Source organism: Triticum urartu, chromosome 5 (assembly GCF_003073215.2).
Source record: "Triticum urartu cultivar G1812 chromosome 5, Tu2.1, whole genome shotgun sequence".
Taxonomy (NCBI): Eukaryota; Viridiplantae; Streptophyta; class Magnoliopsida; order Poales; family Poaceae; genus Triticum; species Triticum urartu.
In genome coordinates, this window is record NC_053026.1 from 416,725,338 (window position 1) to 416,730,689 (window position 5,352).

General features: G+C 47.2%; 1 long non-coding RNA gene across 1 annotated transcript; it reads left to right on the plus strand.

Moving 5' to 3' along the window:
* The first annotated feature begins 1,170 nt into the window (after positions 1-1,170).
* LOC125509422 lies at positions 1,171-4,356 on the plus strand. Its single transcript, XR_007284082.1, has 3 exons — positions 1,171-1,530; positions 1,626-1,678; positions 3,367-4,356. It is a non-coding gene; the product is annotated as an uncharacterized LOC125509422 (long non-coding RNA).
* Positions 4,357-5,352: the final 996 nt, after the last annotated feature.

Below are 5,352 nucleotides of genomic sequence, written 5' to 3' on the forward strand. Positions count from 1 at the left end.
CGACCGGAGAAAACGCCTGGACGAGGGTCAAGAAAACCCCCGAGCCCAATGGTGTCCCAAGAAGGGGCGGCTCCGTCGACGGCGCTGGCGCCGAGCCCAGGACCATGAGGTTCGGAATCGGCGGTGGAGCAGGAGCTGCCGACACCGCATTGGCGGGCGCTCGTGGAGGCCGGCAGCAAATGGGGGACCGCGTCCGCAGCGTCGACGCCAGGTCGCAGCCCGAGTTCTGGAGCCCGGCCAGCCAGCGCTCTTGGATGCTGGCGATGCGCTGGTTGACCGGGGTCAGAGGGTGGCGCGGCGGTGGGAGTGGCGGAGCCATTGGAGTAGAGGAGAGGGAGGGGTGGTGAGGAAGAGAGAGGAAGCGGTGAGAACAGTGTGCCTGGACGGTGACACGAGAGTGGGGGCGAGTAATGAGACGTCACCTCCGTCTCCCGCTCTGCCCAAGGCGTGCAACTGTCCTGCACGCGTGGCCGCGCCCGGCCAGGCTCGCGAGAAACTGCCGATTCGGCAGTTTCCGCCGGGCCAGGCTGCGGGCTGCTTTGAGGTTCGTGCGGGCCTCAAACCGCATGCAGCTCAGCCAACCAAACAGGCCGCGCACATCCCGCGCGGGTCTGGTTGGGCTGCATGCGGGCAACCAAACACGTCCTGGATGTATGGATGGATGTGGACCACCGTCGATCTCCAGCGTCCAGCCTTCGGTAACCCCGTGATAGGAAGGGCCAGTTCTTTTGGGCGATTCTACCAGAATCGCCCCCCTCCCCACCTTCTCCCAGAATCGCTACTCCATATGTTTTTTACAATTCTAGCTAATTAGATCTTAACTAGATAGGATTGTAAAAAATATATGTAGTGGCGATTCTGGAAAAAGCTGAGAAGGAACTCGCCCGAATTCCTCAGCCGCCGATGTCCCCGGTTGAAATGGAACTCCAACCAGCCACATCCGACCAGCAAGTGCAAGTGGTGGACACGCTTGTCTGATTCCAAACGATCGAGATATATATATATATATATTGTTGATGCGACGATCAGTCTGTCTTCAACATATTGCTAACGAAGGTTTGAGCAACACTAACAGTCACCCTAAGGACCCTTCAAAAAAAAAAAACAGTCACCCTAAGGCCACGTTTGGTTGCAAGGTATCCCGCGGGGATCCCCGCTGTTTCCCCGGTTCGGAGAACCACGACCTTATCCTTCGAGGGTTAACCCTGCCGGACCCATGACCTTACCACGGGAAGGAAAGCTACAACCCGACAGGTCGGGGAGGAAAGCCACGGCTCCAGCGGCGGACGAGCGAACAACGCGCCGTCGACCAAGATCCGCCGCCGCCGCCTCCTCCGCCTCCGAGCTCCTTCCGCCGATGGCAGAAGCGAGGTGTTCATGATCCAATGTCCTCCCCTCCAGCGACGGCTACTAACCGCGGCCGTCACCGTCCTCCTTCCCCGGATCTCCCCTCCACCTCGAAGCTTCGACCCCCTCTAGCGACCATGACGGCGACAGTTCTTTGGTCATTTTCTACCTCCTCCGGTCAAGGTTAGCCCCCTCCTCCTTCTCCCCCCTTGGCAACCTCTGTCTTTCTTGAATTCATGCCTTCACCGTCACTGATGAACTTGAACATCCATATCCAGGAAGTGAGCACCGCCTTGTTCTCTCAAATCATTCCCACCATTGCCAATCACCGGTGAGCACCTAGATCACTACACAATATTTGGTTGCTGATGTTTTAGTGGCTGTCCGGAAGAACTACACAATGCTAGATCCAGGAATGTTTTATTTGCTTATACAAACTACTTGTCCAGAAGGAGGTAGGATTCATACGTCAGTGTTGGATATTAGAAAATGAAAGAAATGTAAGCAATGCTTAGTAGTTTAGAAGAAACAGAAAATGATCGTTATATTTTCCTACTGATGTTGTTTTAAACAAGTTTCATATGCATTGGTCAATAGTAGGTCTTCCGTAGTGCGTAGGGAACTGAAATATATATCAGATCAATGTTTCATATGCATTGATTTTGTTTCTTTTTCAGTTCTCCTAGGTTTCTTGACGTTGTTTCATATGAAACAATGCATTGTTTCATATATAATACTTATCGTTGATGACAAACTATTTCTTATGAAACATTTGTAGTATTGTTGTTTCATTTGATTTTTATGGAAGTGCATACTTAATCAGTTCTTCTCAACTATGAATGTATTATGTCATTGAAATCTAAATCCATAAGCCAACTTTCAGATTATTTGTTGCTTCAACTGAAAGGTGTAGCTGCTAATTTTTTTATGTTCTTAAGAACTTTATTTCATTACTGCAATCAAGACTAGTTTTGACCCTTTTCGATCTCCTTGTACAGACTAGTTTTAACCCTTTTTTGCGAGATGACCGTTTACATGATGAATCTTTTGCTGCTGGTTTTAGTTGAAATTAGTTTACTTAGTTTTGTTGGGACCAAGCCTAGTAGCTAATGCACTTCCATCTTTGTGGTTAGTTTTATTGGGAGCAAGCCTAGTAGCTAATGCACTTCCTCTTCTTGTGTTCTTCATTTATTATGTGTTCTTTTCTTCCTTCAACCAAAGTTTCATCATGACGACCCGGTGTTTGTCTTCCTCTTCCTTCAACCAAAGTTTGTCCCCTCCTCCTGCTCTCCCCTAGATGTTATGTGATGCTATATTCCGGATCTTCCAAGAAATGTTTCTATCTTATTTTGTACACTAAGATCTAGAGCAGTTGTGTTCTTGGCCCTTCATCCATGAAGAATTTTTGAAGGTTGTCGCCTGAAATAATCTGTAGCCCTAGCCCTATACCATATATGTCAGTTTTCTTGGAAATATGCATCCGGTTGTGTGCTGATTAGATAGTCATCTATGCACATGTGGGCAAATGAGGTATATATGGATCTTGTGCTGATTAGATATATGCATCTGGGTGTTGATCTTAATGTTGCCACTCCTAGGAAACTGGCATGACAGTGTATATTATTCTGAATATTATACACTTGAAAAGCTTCGAGGACTATTTTCAAGCTGGTTTCAGTGTAACATTCTTTTCTTGCCAAATGATGGCTTTCATGCCGTGGTCGTCTAGGAATCAAAGGTGCTGAGTCGAAGCAAGCAGAGAGAGAGAGGCCGTGCAACACTCTTACATTAATCAATCTGGGCTAACTAACTCAACGCTAGTCCTACAAAGTAGGCACGTACATACAGCCCGAACACACATTCGCTAACAAAAGGGAACAATATTTTATTTATTAGAACATAAATAAGTCTGTCTTATTATGTTTGCATCTATTTCTTTGAGAACCATGCATATGTGATTATATATAGTTTAAAATGTAATATTGTATAGTAACTATATTGTTCTTTTTTGATTTGCAGGTTTCCTAAAGCTAACCAATGAAAATGTTCAAAGAAGTTGATGGTGGAAGTTTCAGTAGAGTGATTATTCCAGTGACAATGCATTTCAGCATGGATCAGTCACATATGCACATCTTTTTAATGGAACTAAATGTGTCGTTCCCCTCCTTGGAGGCGTCGGTATGGACTGATCCTCTCACTTCCCCTGCCCCTAGGTCTCCCGGGCGAAAGCCCTAACTTTGTTGGGCGGCGGCGGTGCTCTCGGCGCTGTTCCCTTCTTGAAGGCTCCGCTTTGTGAGCCTTGTGGTCTGCTGGCGTTTGTGGGTGGTGGGCGGCAGCGACGGTGTGGCCCTCTTGTCCTAACGTGAAACTTCCCCCTTCGGTGTTGGATGTGTGCAGCAGCGATGTTCTGCTCAAGGAGAGCCTCCGGCGTCTTGTTGGGGATGCACTGACCTTCTCTATGTGGCCATCTTCCAGCGGCATCCGTCTCATCTTGCGACAGTGCGGCGCCTTCGATCCAGGCAAGCAGGTAGTGGCCTTCTTCGAAGATGGTGTACCTGATGTGTCGTGTCGAGGCCCGTAGGTGCATGGTGACAGCATATGCCCCGCTGGTGTCGGCCCCTCTCTCCTCCGAGCCAGTGTGATATTGTTCTTGGTGCAGCATTCTTGGAGAAGGTCCTCGGTGTCTTCGGCTTCATTCTCTTTTGATCATCTTCAGTTTCCGTAGCGTGTGAGGAGTAGTTTGGTGTTGTCCATCGTTTATGTATCTTACCGCCGTGTTGTTCTTTCTTTTGCATGAGGGCGTTTGCTTGTAATCTGCCAGTTGATGGCTTTGTTAATTCAAAATCGGGCTAGGCTCGAGCCCCATCTCAGGCTCGGCTGATGCCTTTTGTCTAAAAAATGTTAAACAACAATTAGCACACCAGAATTTTATCCTCGGTGTTATGTTATTTATGGTCAGCATGTGTGATGTGGACTGAAGTATTTTTTACTGATGATGTGTGTTTCATATTTCCTGGTTTATCCTTGAAATTACAGAATTATTCTCCATTGTTCTGTTATTTCTGAATTTTTGCATGGAAATTAGAAATTTACTTACTTCCGTACTGCTATGATGATTCTGTAAGAAAAAAAACAAAAAAAGGAATTAGTTTTCATGGTTTTTGAATACTACTTTTCTTTTCTAAGAAATTTGGCACTTCCCTGAGGTGATTCCCTCCCCTCCCCCTTGTCTCCAAACTCACGTGGAGATCTCCCCCGGTGGCGGGAGAGGATTTCCTATGACCATGGAAAGTCCCCCTCGTGGGATTACTACCCTGGAATATTTTCACTTTGCAACCAAATGAGGCCAATAGGCTAGAAATTTCCTTGCAGTTTACCAAGAAACATCTTTTTCTTTCATGGTAATACGTGTCTGGAACAAAGATTAAGTTACAAGCCATGTAAACGCTGATCTGACAAAATAGTAAAATTTCAGCCTTTACACAAAGGACCATCAGCCAAGAAGGCAAATTATAATCAAGACCGAAGAATCCCCTAAACTTGACAACAACGCTCATCACCTCCTGCACTACCGCGACAACCACCAAAATATAATGTGATTGATAACCTCTTCACCTAAGTTTGGCGCGACTCCATTGCTATGCAGTTCTTTGAACCTCCAAGGTAGCTTATCAAGGGTGAAACCATTGACATTGAAAGAATTTGTCCGAGGCAGCACTTCGGACATGCCAGCGAACTCCTGATCTGACAGCCCCGTTCGACAATGATGTCGGAGGAGGAAAACATACCCGTTAGCAACCAACCACGAACCCGGCACATGATCCATTGCTTTCCAGTTGCCGTTGAAGCAGGCCACTATCTGCTTTCGCTCTTGCACTACCTCCTGAGCTCCACGCCGACGCTTAGAGTAGATGTCGCAACAGGGAGCCCGAGAATTCAAGTCCACCATAGGGGCCGTCCCTACCACACCATCTCTACTTGAACAAACTAGCAACCAAATCTAGC